At 41.8% G+C, this 15,781-nt stretch overlaps 1 long non-coding RNA gene across 1 annotated transcript in view; it reads left to right on the top strand.

Moving 5' to 3' along the window:
* The first annotated feature begins 581 nt into the window (after positions 1-581).
* The window catches only part of LOC132592565 (uncharacterized), a 38,095-nt gene continuing 22,895 nt past the window's right edge, over positions 582-15,781 (top strand). Inside the window, exon 1 of the long non-coding RNA XR_009558074.1 lies at positions 582-778. This is a non-coding gene — a long non-coding RNA (uncharacterized LOC132592565). The remainder of the gene's footprint in view (positions 779-15,781) is intronic.

A 15,781-nucleotide genomic window follows, 5' to 3' on the forward strand; every position in this document is an offset into this window, starting at 1 on the left:
ACAGGATACAACTCCAAGCTGCTCAGTCCAAGGTAACATCAGTGTTCAGTAAGCTCGTAACTTGTGCACATTCAACTTTACACACTTGGCAAAATATATAAAATAAAAGGGGGGGCAGATGTCCTGGGGGAAAAGACTTTTGCAATCTCATCTGCCATTGCGCCAAATATGTTTTGACAATGTGATTTTGGTGGAACCCCTGGAATATAACCCCCACATAAGCTGAGAGATACCTGCATTGACATCACAACCAAATAGGTCTTATTTATAGAGAAGAATGAAATATTATGCTGCATTTAGCTGCTGGCTGATCATTCACTTGTTAATGGTTAGGAGACAGTGTCTGGATAGCAGCAGAGATTCTCTGTGTTTTTTGAATGAGATACCCAACGAAGGAGAGCGAGAGCGAGAGAGCACACACAGAAACAGCAGCCTGGAAGTTGGAATGGGCAGAGAAAGAGCTGGCAATTCTGACTTCTTGTTGTTTACTTGTTTAGTTGTGTCCGACATGGGCATAATTTAGCGGGGGGGGGGACATCCTAGGACCTAGACAAATGTCTACTCCATGGTTTATGAGGGCATGCAGTGCTATGCACACTTTTCACAGCTAAACCCCTGAAAACTGAGAGATTGACAAAGGGGCCCAAACGTGAGGAGTATTCATTAAAAGATGCAAGCAGCCAGAATCTGTGCTGTTTTGTTTCAGTCTCCTTTATCCCGTTGAAAACAGGGAAGCCTCCTGTCATGCAGACTCAGAGATTCTCAAGGCCCAATAAAGGTTAGTGGCATTTTCAATCTTTCTGTTTAGGGAAGTTTTTAATGTGTGACATTTTAATGTATTTTAATCTTTGTTGGAAGCCACCCAGAGTGGCTGAGGAAACCCAGCTGGATGGGCAGGGTGCAAATAAATAAATAAATAAATAAATAATGTTTGTTTTCCTTGTTCTAATCACACATCCCAAATCTGCCACAAAACCCAGCAGGACTTAATCCATAACCTTTTACAAGTGTAATAACTAACTTGTAACATCCCATTACTTTTTTCAACCAATTTTTGTAAAAGCTTAGGAAACAGTGTGCATAACAACACAGATGGCTTACAAATATACCCCATATATTGTAGAGATAATTTTCTATGTGAGTAATCTTAAACACTAGAAAATATCCCATACATATCTGCAGATTATATCTACTGACCTAACAATATCTGCTGATTTAGTAAAACACACCTCCGCTTCATGTATCACAGTAAGCAAAACCGAAAAAGCTATGAGAATATTTGGGGTTTGAAGGAGGGGTGGCTAGCTTTACCTTCCCCATGTGAGGGATGGAAAAGTAACTGACAGAGGAGACTCAGTAAGAGCTGAGAAGGAAGGCTACCACAAGTGGGAGCTGTAATCTAATGTAATCTAATGTAATCTAATGCTGGTAAGTCAACTGTGGTGAGCTTCAATGGAATGTCGTTTTGGAATAATGATCCCACCCCCTCCCAATTTGTATACTATCATTTTATTTCTGTGTTAGGCATTATGTGCCTCCTGCTTCATTTTAAGCTGTTTGGTTAGCTTAGCTTATTTGTGTGTTGCTTTATATAATGTTGTGTGGATTTATTTTCTGTATTTATGGACAACAGGATTATTTTCCATTCCTATTTTTTAAAAAATAAAAAATGTTCTATTTACTGTTCATTTTATATGTTGTGAGAAAATTGGGCACAATTTTCTAGGAAAAGTGGCATGCAAATAAAGAGATGAAGAAGAGGAATGTGACCTTATACCAAACAGACTATTTCTCTATCTAGCCCTATATTGTCCAATTAGCAGTGGTCTTTATCACCTGCTATGTGATACTTTTTGCTTAGCTAGAGATGCCAGGAATTGTACCACGGACCTTCTGCTTTCAGAACATGTCCTCAACCTTTCCATTGCCCTGTACTCCATGTTAGATGTAAGAGTATCTAACTCTCAGCATCCCTAGAGCTCAGCCTCCTATTGTCACCAAAAGTTTGTTACTTGGGACCCTTCTGAGCCCACTGCTGCACATACGATATTAGGTGAAACTAAGAACAGCTGTTCATTAGGAAGGTCCAATTTCACACTAATGTACTTTCAGTCTGTGAATGGCTCCCATCTCTTCTCTAATGCCAACAGTCTCTTGCCTAATCATTGTCCCGAAACCTATTTGCTTTTTCTGTGTCTGTTCATGGTTTGAGAGTAGAAGCAGGTAAGCAAACTGAGTTGAGACAATATCTTGTTGCTGCCTGGAATAACATCAAGTATCTATCGTTATCATATGTGGTGATCCTCTTAGAAACTCTGTGAGATGCAGCTCATTCAAAACATAGCAAAAGACGTCTAGGGTGGCTGTCACTAGGACCACATTACAGCAGTGCTGCGAGATCCTGCAACACTGCTCAAGGTCTCCACCCCACCAGAATCTCCCATCATTTCTTTATCCATGTATATCTTCAAGTGATGCATTTAAGCCATGAACAGTAAAAATCAATACAAGTTAAACACAAAATAGGTTAAAATACAGATCACACATCCTAATTACAATATACGCAAATGCTCCACATGTCCCATTGTGTGCCATTTAACCCACTGATTGAACTTCATGATACAACGGTATGTTAGAATACTAGGGCCATAGCCCAGTATTCTTCTACTGCGACTGCCCTCCGGTTAAAGAAGACAGCACACATTCTGTAGTTGCTAAACTACTTTATTATAGAGAGATGCTTTATTATAGAGAAAGCAGAGTGAGAACAAAGAACACCACATGACAGGAGTCGGATTACATCCGGGCTCCTGCATGGGAAAGAACAGCAGTCATATATAAACAATCAGTCACATGCAGCAGTAGTTCCATGTATAGGATTTATGCTAACATGGTATATATCTAGATATTCTCACAGTAGACTCCTTACTTCATACCCATCCTGTGCTGGGATTATTATTTCTAGCTCTCTGTTTCGGGAGAGGCTGTTCTGGAGCTGTACCACCTCCTCTTTCAGAGCAAGGGGACACTGTCCGTGGCTGCTGTAGTGAATTCTCCTCCTCCCTCCCACTATTGGCCCATGAGGCCACTGGGGCAGCCACACCCATATTTAGACACTTTATTTTGGTTAAGAAAGTGAGTGAAATTAACTGAGAAGTTATAGCAAAATTTGGACTCCACCAGGTGACCTGTTTATTCAGTATTCACCCTGATGTCCTTCTGCAAGTGGAAGTTCTTCTGCAGTGCTTTTCTACTGGATATGCCAGTACTGCATATCCTTGAGTATCCCCAGAAAAAAAGGACTCCTTTGAGAGAATGAGACGAAAAAATATATTTACTTATTTGTTTCATTACATGTGTGTGTGTGTGTGTGTGTGTGTGTGTGTGTGTGTGTGTATTCTTTAAAAACAGAAAACAAAGGGGGGAACAAGAAAGGAAAAAAGAAAAGAAAAATAACAATAGCAATAACAGTAAGGTGAATTAAGAAGAGAGGATAGCTTGTTCTTAAACAAGGCCCTCCATGCCAGCTGAGACCCAGGACCAATCGGTTGGAAGCCAGATGGTCCAAGTTACTCCAAACAAACAAACTCCAATCTAACACCTAACTACATATAGGCTACCCCCCACTATTTAACCCAAATCTAACTCTAACCCCCCTCTCCCCCCACCCATCACACTTTATGTTAATGCAACACAATAGGTTTGATAGACATTATAAGGTGAGAGACACAGGACAACCCAGATGGGTTGGCAGCGAATCATCCTATAAATTAGACCAAGCATCCCCAAACTTCGGCCCTCCAGATGTTTTGGACTACAATTCCCATCTTCCCCAACCACTGGTCCTGTTAGCTAGGGATAATGGGAATTGTAGGCCAAAACAATTGGAGGGCCGAAGTTTGGGGATGCCTGAATTAGACAAACAGAATGGCTAGTTTAAAAGCAATTACACTAAATCTGAGGGGGTTGGGAAATTTATTATCATGCCCCGATACAATCACCATGAATGCACACTAAAAAAAGATATGTTGAGGAGGCCCTGGTCTAATCATCATATACCTTGTGCTGGCAGAACAATCAGAAGAGTATGACCGTTGAATTCCTCCCCAGATTTTAACCTGCCTTTCAGAGCTCCTGCCCTCACAAGGAGTTGTATTCAGGGCCGTCTCAACCATGTTGGGCGCCCGGGCGCCGTGGTGCAGAGATCGCTCCGGCGCCCCCGCTTTCTTGTCGCGGCTGGTGGGCGGGCGCAGGGCGCAGCACGGCTTCCACGCGGCTCTGGCGCCCCGCACCACCCAGCCTACCCCTAGAGCCAGCCCTCGTTGTATTCAGTGTACTGTATGTGTATTTTAATGAGCTAAATAGAGTAAAAGATTATGAGTCATGGGCTTGTGTATGAACTTGAGAGTGCTTAGTTCATTTTTTGGCTGCTATTTTGTTAATGTTGTTTATTTTGTTTCGTAGATTATAAGTGGACACAGGATTAAAGCCTAATGCTGGGGAGGAGCACGTTCAAAACAGGATATGAATTAGACCAATAGACTGCCATGTTCAGCCTTACCAGATCCTATACACACTTAACCTGGGAGTAGAATCATAGAAGCGTGGCGTGGGAAGCATAGCTGCCAAGTTTTCCCTTTTCTTGCAAGGAAGCCTATTCAGCATAAGGGAAAATCCCTTAAAAAAAGGGATAACTTGGCAGCTATGGTGGGAAGGGACCACTAGGTTCATCTAGTCCAAGCCCCTGCAATGCAGGAATCCTTTGCCCAACATGAGGCTCAAACCCATGATCCTGAGATTAAGAATCTCATGCTCTACCGATTGAGCCATTGAACTCATTGGAGCTTACTTCTGAGTAGACATGCACATAGGATTGCATGGTCAGAGACATATAATTTAAAAAGAAAATGCACATATCAGAAGTAAACCACCAGAATAATTTTCACTCCCTCTCTTGTCATTGGAAATGTAGTCCATTTCTTCTAATTTCATTTAAGTGTGCATTTTTTCATACATATACCTATATATATATATATAAATGTAAAAATCGTGAAACTGCGTTCTACACTTTTCTCCGTAACCGCTTGACCGATCGTCCTGAAATTTTGACAGGCCACTCCCTGAGCGTTGTTGGGGGCAAAAATCCCTCAAATCACACACCTGGGCAGGTGTAGACCTGGTTTTCCACCAAGTCAAACAGCGCCCTCAAGTGGCGTAGTACCGTCCTCCACCCCTTCCCTTCCTGTGAAATCTAAGCCACACCCACAAACCAAATAACATCATCAACCAAGCAACTGAAACCCCAAGGCGGCCATTATCAGACAGACTAGGCTGCTTTCCAGACTAGGCCAAGTGGAGGTAGGGGGGGCGAATAGAGGGCAGGGATAGGTAATGGGTCAGAAGAGGGTGGGGGGAGACACAGGGATGAAACCTGCCCTCTCCACAATATCTCACCTCGGCTTTGCAGACTAGGCCGCTTTCCAGACTAGGCCAAGTGGAGGTGGGGCCCCGAATAGAGGGCAGGGATACATAATGGGTCAGAACAGGGGGGGGGGAACACAGGGATGAAACCTGCCCTCTCCACAGTATCTCGCCTCGACTCAGGGGGACTCTGAGACTCAGGGGTATCTGAAGGGGGGCTATTACCCTCCATTTCACAGACTAACGCACAGCAACGCGTGCAGGGCCAGCTAGCATATATATATATATATATATATATATATATATATATATATATATGCAAATCCATTGCCCCTAATATAATGTATTTTTGTATGCTACTTTCACTGATAATGTGTTTTTCGCACACACTTTGCCTTAGCATACAGGTGTCTCTCCACTTGTGTGCAATCAGTACGCACACTCCCACTGACGCAAACACTGAAAATGGCGCCCAAAGGGGCTGGGGCAGGATTGGAATGGGGAAATCCCCACTTGCGTGGGTCCCAGTGACATGTACAACAGCCCAAAATGGAACTGCCACATAAGTGGGGATTCCCCCGTATACATTTTTCTACACAGGTGAGCTGCATTGCAAAATTCAGAGCAATGTTATTTTCAAAGGATGGCTATGCTTTGGGTCTCATACTGCTTCAGAAAGTGCAAATTAGATAGGTTCCCCTTTAAAAGCACACCGAATCAAATTTCCTCCTCACCCGCAAGCACATTTGAAATAATTGTACATATATGTCAGTGGTCAACAGTGTTTATCAGGGCTGTAGCTTTTCCCTTAGGTCATTTGCTCCACTTGGAGATTCCTTGAAGACACATGCAGACCTGACAGCCTCAGCTGCTCTCACACCAGAAATGAAGAGTGAGCAATTTCCCATCTGTGTTCTACCCCTGCGGCTTAAAAATTCAAATAGCGGAGAGGAGAAAACGAACCAAAATATGCTTCTTAGGCATTTCAAATTTGCCTTTGACATTTGGAGGTTTCCCTCCAGCTCAGACATAGGCAAACTCAGCCCTCCAGATGTTTTGGGACTACAACTCCCATCATCCCTAGCTAACAGGACCAGTGGTCAGGGATGATGGGACCTGTAGTCTCAAAACATCTGGAGGGCAAAGTTTGCCTATGCCTGCTCCAGCTATTCCCTTGTCATACACCAACCTGTTTTTAGCACTGGTGATCTGCTTTCAGCCGCTTCTGATGGATACTCCAGTAGCCAGAGTTCTTCACTAACTCCATTCCTGTAAGCTCACATGTCTTTTCCCTTTGGTATTTTCTGTTTGCATCACTTTTCCTCCAAAAGATTCACTTCCTGGTATCTCTAGTCCTAGAGAGCTATTGCTACTTTCTATTGAGAATTCATCCTCATCCTCCCCGAGTCTGGTGTCTTCCAGATGTTTTGGACTACAACTTCCATCAGCCCCAGTCAGCATGGCCAAAGGGCAGGGATGATGTGAGTTGTAGTCCAGCAAGTTCTGGAAGGAATCGGGTTGGGATAGTCTGCAGTATAGAGACAGTGCTGAACTAGATGGATTAATGGTCTGAATGTAACCCTATACCTAATGCCTCGGTCCAGTATACCTGAAGGAGCGTCTCCACCTCCATCGCTCTGCCCGGACACTGAGGTCCAGTGCTGAGGGCCTTCTGGCAGTTCCCTTGTTGCGAGAAGCCAAGTTACAGGGAACCAGGCAGAGGGCCTTCTCGGTAGCGGCAGCCGCCCTGTGGAACGCCCTCCCACCAGATGTCAAAAAGAAAACCAACTACCAGACTTTTAGAGGACATCTGAAGGCAGCCCTGTTTAGGGAAGCTTTTGATATTTAAGAAATTAGTGTATTTTAATATTTCTGTTGGAAGCTGCCCAGAGTGGCTGGGGAAACCCAGCCAGATGGACGGGGTATAAATAATAATAATAATAATAATAATAATAATAATAATAATAATAACTACACTACCTACGCAGTCCTGAGCTTGTAGCTAAAGGGAATATTGCATTGGGTTAAGGCAAGGTAGGGGCAGGTGGGTTCACTGATTTTAAAACCCAATCAAAAGTTTCACTTTACTTATGTTGTCACCCTAGCACATCATCCATTTCATTACTGCATCTAATTTGGTTGATATCACAACATTATTACATTGATCGCTGTTTCAACTTAGCCTAATTTAATTGATAGAATTCTGTGTCCTTGCTATTATAAGAGACAATTAGCTCTCATTAGTTTACATTTCACTCATTTTCTGCTGACTGATTGCACTACATACTGATACTTGCTAATATCAATATGCAATGCAATCAGTCAGAGGGAAATGTTGGTACAGTATCTCTACAAACTATCACACTTATCATTCTGATTGTCTGCAAAGTACCAATATTTGCCTACAATTTAATAGTTTCATAATGCAATATTTGGTATTAATAATCATCATCTGAAGGTCACATCCTTAATCACATTTGCACTGAGCAAAAATTAACTAATGAAGATTACAACGTATTAATAAATTGCAGATGGTACCTCTCTATTTTCCAACATAACCTTCAAATAACAGAAATGGGAGCTGCGATTTGACTTAAAGACTTTTTTGCTTCCCTCTTCCTATTTATTCAGTCTTCATTCTGGGTTCTAAGCGCTTTTTTAAAAAAAATCCTTTTGTTAAGGTCCTGCAGCAACCATATGGAGAGCTTTAGCAGAGCAAGAACGTGCAGCTGATGCTTTGTATTAGAGGTGAAGAGGTGACTTGAATTGTGCTACTGTTAATTTGCCCTTTAAGCAGCTACAGCAGGGAGTCTATAATGGCAAGAAGCCATGCAAGGAGATTTGCCTATCAGATTATTATGTCAGAAATGCTAAAGATTGAAAGCAATGGAAGGGCAAATAGCTTTTGGTAACCAATTTAACATAATCCACTGAGCATTCAAGGACACCCATTTGTAAATATGTTGTAAGTTTACTCAGATAAAAATGCATTCATACCTACATTTCTCCCCAGTATTTTTATGCTAGTGGAGACAAGATGCTTTTGGTCCTTCATTGTGTGTGTCTGTCTGTCTGTCTGTCTGTGTCTGTGTTTAATGATGCTGTTAACGCCTCTGTGCCATGCCAGAGACTATTTAAAGAACCGTAATGGCAAAATACACCCCAGTTGTATTGTTTTTAGCAATCCTTTCCACAACAACAAGCATATTCCTCTCAACCCTCACAGCTGGTTTCCTGAAAAACCATAGAAGAGAAACATTTAGTATTGGAAACATGAAATAAATAGATGTCGGCTTGAGATTGAAACACGCAGATTCAAAATAAGCACACACACACACACACACCTCGAAAGTACAAATTAGGTTTGTGGCAGGATGTTTGAATGCCACAGTTGCTAAAGTAATCTATGTCTGAAGCAGGGCTTCCCTCAACTGGGCTAAGCCTTTAGACAGAAAAACTAATTGCCGCAAACACTAATTTCCTCGTCCCTTTTGTCTCCTATAGTAGGCACCTCTGGATGCAGAAGGTACCCAATTAGCAGAATTCATGGGCCTGATTGTGTATTGTGGGGCAAGTGTGTGAATAGTATAAACAGTGCTGATTACTATTCCACTGTAATGGCTGGAATTTTTTTTTTGATTGCTTAATAAGGCCATCTATTCTACATCAGTCTCTGGCAAAGCTGCTGGGGAAATCAGTTAGGTCATTTTTTCTGGTCATACTAGCAGGAGAAGCCTTGTGATGCTAACAGATGACTAAAGACATAATTACAGGCTATTTAATCACATCTGTTTCCCCACTTAACATTGTTTGCTCAAGTTAGATGTAGTTTTTGAAATAAAAAAAAACACATCAAAAGGACAATAATGGCAAACAGACTAAAAAAAATTACTCTTGCATGGTTAGAACTCTAGGGCTCGTTATAATTACAGAAAACAGAGTTTACAGTGATTTTAAAAGGCATTAATTTATATTAGCATGTTTCTATACACATATTGAGGATGGCTGGTTGTTTGTGGAATGGGGAGAGGGGGAATGCACTCGATTTACACACATGCTTGGGAAAAGCCAAGGGATTTTTTTATAGCAACTTTACTAAAATAGGGTTTGTGCCTAAATACATTTCGTTCTGAAGCTTAGAATAAGATATCACGTTACAGTCCGTAGAGCTTGCCTGACAATTGCAAGCATTATTCCTTTAATTCACAGGCAAAATAGCAGAGGCTGGCCATATATAGGTTTGCCAGACTCAACAGAGGACAGGACTTCTGTGCCTTTAATTGCCGTGCTCTCTTTTGAGTCTGGAAACCTTAAAGAGAAACTAGCAGACCCTTTGCTTGGAAATTAAACAAAGGGTCTGCTGGTTTCTCTTTAAGGTTTCCAGACTCAAAAGAGAGCAGGGCAATTAAAGGCACAGAAGTCCTGTCCTCTATTGAGTCTGGCAACCCTAGCCATATATTCTACTGCTGAAATGACCCACCTACTGCAGCAAGGAGCTGTCCTTACTTCCTGTGCTGAAGGAACAGCACTTCCCGTCCAAACTAACTCTCTGGCACGTGAGAACTTTCAACTTGCAGCTCAGGCCCAGCAGAGCACATGTTTGTTGGACTTCGCATGATTTGCATGCAAAGGTCCCTGGTTCAATCCCCAGCATCTCCAGGTAACACTTCTCCTGCCTGAAGCCCTGGATTGCTGCTGCTGCTGCCGCCAGTCACTACAGTATTGACCAAACTGGGCTAGGTTGGTCCATGATCCGACTCGCCTTTGAAGAATGTTTGTACAAGGGTGATCCAGAACTTGTGAGCACCAGCAAAGTCTTGTACCAGTTAGTAAATTATCATGTGGCCTTTTGGACGCATTTAGCATTATATGGGACCAAATTGTCTAGGTCTTTCCTACATGCTTCACAAATGATGCCTCGCAATTAAGTATCATTCAACACCCCAGCCTGTTCCATCGCTCCCTGGGGCAAGCGGCTAACTCTAGTTCTGTGCAGATATTTTCTTTTTGTCTATACCTCCACAGAAATTAGATGAGATAGATAGATGATAGATAGATGATAGATGATAGATAGATAGATGATAGATGATAGATATAGATATAGATATAGATATAGATATAGATATAGATATACCCTGTTTCTCATATTTTAAGGCATCCCCATAAAATAAGCCATAGCAGGATTTTTAAGCATTCGAGGAATATAAGCCATACCCCGAAAATAAGACATAGTGATAGGAGCAGCAGCAATGCCGGCCGCGGCAGGAGGAGGAGGAAAAAAATAAGACATCCCTTGAAAATAAGCCATAGTGTGTTTTTTTGAGGAAAAAATAAATATAAGACGTGTCTTATAATATGAGAAACACGGTAGATATAGATATAGATATAGATATAGATATGAATCGTGTCTCTCTTAATGTGCAAAAATATCTTATTCCCATGGAATGAAATACCCATCACCTTTAATCAAATGCATAAAGGTAAAGGTAAAGGGACCGACTCTGGGGTTGCAGTGCTCATCTCGCGTTATTGGCCGAGGGAGCCGGCGTACATCTTCCAGGTCATGTGGCCAGCATGACAAAGCCGCTTCTGGTGAAGCAGAGCAACACACGGAAACGCCATTTACCTTCCCGCTGTAGCGGTACCTATTTATCTACTTGCACTTTGACGTGCTTTCAAACTGCTAGGTTGGCAGGAAATGCATACAACCTTTCAATTATGCTGAAGGATTTGTATTTCCCTTTTCATTTTTGGAATGAAACATTCAGGACATCTTATATATGTAATTTAAAAAAATCTAAACAATATAATGGTCATTATATTTAACTTTAAGGATTGGTGCCAGAATTTGCTTCTTCACCTCACCCCTTTTTCCTTTAGAGTTGTGTGATTTGAGCTGTAAGCCTGCAAGCAGGGTCTGGTGTCAAGCAATGCTGTGCGCCTTTTTGGATGAAGAGCAGGGTAAAAAAATGCTTCCAATAAATAAATAAACAATTAATTTTACAAATATACTAACAAAATAAAAAGCAAAAGAATACATGCACACACACAAATGACACAATGTAAAGGCGACAATCTATACAAGGTTTTGTCTGAAGTTAGTTTGAATGGCTTTGGAGAGTTCTACTCTCGCAAAACATTTGTTGTGAGTGAGTGCCAATAAGATTAGCAAACAGTTTTCAGGTTGTTTATTTGGGTTTGCTTGTTCTTTTTCCATATCTCAACTGATTCCCCCCCCCCAAAAAAAACCCTACATCTTGAGGGGGTTTAAATGGCCCTGCTCAGGTAAAACCTGCACAGGCATTTTGATGGAAATTAAAATGATCTCAATTAGATTCACAAAATTTCTCATGGGAGTTTCCTCTTTTTAACAGCACTGAGATGAGTGAAACCTATATGAGAAAACCCAATGCAGATTCAAGAACCATCTCTTTCACTGATCCCAATGGACTTTGGGCCAAAGTAGACATTAGACCCAGGAAGCCTGTGCGGTTTCAATGGTCTTGATTTTCGGTGAAAAGCATCTGTGGGGACCCTGTGATTGGAGGAAGGGGAACAGAGAAGGAGGCACTATCTAACTTTTCTTTCTGCCATTTGTTGGCTAAAAACACCCCAAAACTGTTTTTCCCTCTCCAAGGTCCGCATATGTTTACCTCTCCTTTTGCAGAGCCCCCATATATTTCCCTCTGTCAGTTGAAAAGCAACTTGGCGTGATTTCATAGAGAAAGGAGGGGAACCAGTGTTTAGTTTTAAAATGGCCCCGTTTCTTCCTCCAGCGCACAAAGGAGAAGGTGAAGGGAGCATGCAGGCCTCAGACTCATCATGGCTGAGTTATGAATTGGAAAACAATGGTTTCCCATTATGTCTGAACCATGCCATGAAATGGGAGCCATAATGATCCAGTGGGCAAGGTGTTGATCAGGGACCTGGAAGAGTTTTAATTCTTCATTCAGTCTCTATGATATCTGGACAAAGCTAGCAAGTAGTCTTCCATGAGCCTGACTTTGTCTTTACACTTCCTTCTCTTGAGCATGCATTCAGCAGAAGGGATGGAAAAGATGGCACAGGTTTGGGAAATCTGCAACTTGCAGAGATAAAGTTCCCCACATGCCATTTCCCTTAAGGAACTGCAGTGTGGAAAATGGCATATGGCAAACATTTTGTATTTGCAAATTGCAGAGTCTGGCTAAAGTCTGATCACTCCCAATTAAAAATAAATCCATTAACTCACTCTGACCCAGTGGCTCCCACTGCACATCTCTGACATCTCGGCAGGGGGTTGGACTGGATGGCCCTTGTGGTCTCTTCCAACTCTATGATTCTATGACATTTGTTGCACACATCCGCATGGCATGCTCAGAACATTCCACAACATAGCAGAAACAGGAAATAGCATGCATGTGCAAAATTGCATGAGACACCATTAGCGTTTGAATCACATCCATTTTTTCAGGGGTGCAACAAACTTTCTTGCGTTGGGGGCAGGGGAGCAGAAATCAAGGAAACTTCATCCTGTGGAGCCATTAGTTTTCAGTTTCAGCACCATATGCATTCCTCAATGGAGTTTTGTGAACAAACTATAATTTCCAGTGTCAGTCAAACTCCTTAAATACAATAAAAGTGTGAAAACAACATGCAAAGAGAAGGGGGGGTCACTTTATGTTTAAACATGTTATAAAACGTCTATCAGGAACACTTGCGCCTGAGGAAGTATAACATAGTTATAGTTTCTAAATCTATAACCCAGGAACAGGGTCATTGAAGACAAGAAGACTCCTCTGAAGCAAAAGGCTTAAGCAATGCACCTAAGGCAGTTTTACACAATCATTTTTGAACAGAATAACTATATAGGTGGCATCCGTCACCCACACAATCCTAAAAGCAAAGAATGAAATGCTTTCTTTTCTATGTTTTAAAAAATGGAGGGGGGGGGACCCTCCATAGATCCATAAATGGAGCCAAGGAAATATTGAATCCATTAAAGGCATTCTAGTAGAAATTCACAGCACGCCTTCTATTTAGCTGTTGCCAGCTAAATAGCTTTCAAATCATATAGCAGCCAAATTATAGACAAGAAAACTTAAAATATTGACCTTGTTGAAGTTTAGTTTATTTCCCAAGTTTATCTCAAAATGTCTGTGACAGCAAAATAGCACAAGCCTAATATTTTTATTTGGATCTCCCAGTGTGGGACATGATTTGAGATAGATGCTTCAAAAAAAATTGAGGATAATATTGCTAAAATAATTAAGGCCATCAATAAGAAGTTCTTTGAACACATTAGTAGCAGGAGACCATCTAGTGAGATAGTGAGACCCTTAGATGAAAAGCCAGTCAAAGGTGGATTCAAGGAAGATGAGGAGGTTGAGGAGAAGCTGGATGAATTCTTTGCATCTGTCTTCACAGTGAAAGATAAAGGACAGATCTCAGTGCCTGAACTATCTTTTGAAGGAAGGGATTCTGGGAAATTTTAGGCAGATAGTAGTAGTGAGAGATGAAGCAGGCCTATTAGACACAATGAAAACTGAAAAATTGCCAGGTCTGGATGGCATCCACCCGAGGGTTCTCAAAGAATTCAAAGGTGAAATTGCTAATCTAGTAGCAAAGAGATGTAACTTGTCCCTCAGATCAGTCTCTGTAACTTGACTGGAAAGTAGCCAATGTAACACCAATTTTTAAAGAAGGGATCCAGTGGATATTGTGGAAATGAAATGCCAGTTGGCTTAATGTCTGTCTCAGGAAAAATGGTGTAAAGTATTGTTAAAATTAAAATAACCAAGCATATAGAAGAACAAGTCTTACTGAAGCCGAGCCAGCATGGCTTCTGCAAGACAAGTTCTGTATCCCAAACCTGTTAGAGTTCTTTGAGAGGGTCAACAAGCTTAAAGAAGTGATCCAGTTAACATAATGTACAGTTCTGGTTGCCTTACCTCAAAAAGGATATTGTTGAGCTGGAAAAGATTCAGAAAAGGGCAACCAAAATGTAAGGGGAAGGAGCAACGCCCCTAACCAGGAAAGGTTGCAGCTTTCAGTTCAGAGAAAAGACAAGTAAGAGATGACATGATAAAATGATGCATGGCATGGAGAAAGTGGATAGAGAAAAGTTTTTCTCCCTCTCCAGGAACTGATGCACATGAAGCCAATTGTTGGAAGATTCAAGACAAAAGAAATGAAGTCCTTCTTCATGCAGCACATAGTTAAAATGTGGAACATGTTTCCACAGGAGGCAGTGATGGCCACCAACTTGGATGACTTTAAAAGAGAATTAGAAAAATTCATGACTACTAGCCATGATAGGCTATTTTCTACTTCCATTTTCAGAGGCAGTATGCCTCTGAATGCCAGTTGCTGGAAATAGCAGGTGGGCAGAATGCTCTTGTGTTCATGTCCAGCTTTCAGGGTTCCCATAGGCATCTGGTTGTCCACTGTGAGAACAGGATGCTGGGCTAGAAAACAGGAGTAGAAATAGAGGGGTCCATTAGTAAAGCAGGTTAACAAGACTCATACAATGCAGTGGAATGTGAAAACCTGACCTAGTTTATTAATTGGTGGCTTCCTTACCAAAGTAGCTCTAAGCAACTTACAATATAAAAAAGGAATACAGGTGGAAACAGGATTCAAAGCAGGAATGGGTATAGTATACGGACAAAACAAGGATCAGGAATTCGGAAAGCAGAGCACCATGAACTCTGAACTTCACGTTCCTGGCAAAGAAAGAAGGAACAAGGCAAGGCATGAAACAAGACTCAACATGCACAATCAAAGCCCATATCCACACCTTCAGCACCCTTCACGAATTACAGTTCCCAAGATTCATAACAGCCATGACTGTTAACAGCCATGACTGTTAAAACGGTGTAATGGTCCTTTAAATGTATGGTGGTGATGTGTCCAAGGTTCTAATGGATGTGATGCAAACCAGTGAACTGTGCATGTCAACATAACCAACAGGACGGTAAAGCCATTGCAGCAAGACACTCCAGGAATTTACAGTCTTTGGTTTTGCTCACTTTCTGGTTTGTTTTTAATCCCACCCTTCCGCCCTCCTCAGGAAAGAATGGGTGGATTCTGCCTCGCTTTCCCCTCACAGAGACTGCTGCTGCAGGTGAAGAAAAGGGCAGAGACTGAACTTTATCAGAACAAGCTCTGCCTTATACTACCCAGCATGAAAAAGTTGTGGGGATGAGTAGATGAGGGCAGTAAAAGGAGTGTGCAAGAGTTGCAGGGCAGGCAAGGGAGGTAAAGTTGAGGAGCGAGGTGGCAGGAAGTAGAGTAAGGTTCGGGGTGGTAGAAGAAATTGGGGGCAGGTTAAACCTGTTGAGTTGAGTTTATTTACATTTCTTATGTTTCTTAAGAACAG

The sequence above is a fragment of the Zootoca vivipara genome, chromosome 1 (assembly GCF_963506605.1).
Source record: "Zootoca vivipara chromosome 1, rZooViv1.1, whole genome shotgun sequence".
Lineage (NCBI taxonomy): Eukaryota > Metazoa > Chordata > Lepidosauria > Squamata > Lacertidae > Zootoca > Zootoca vivipara.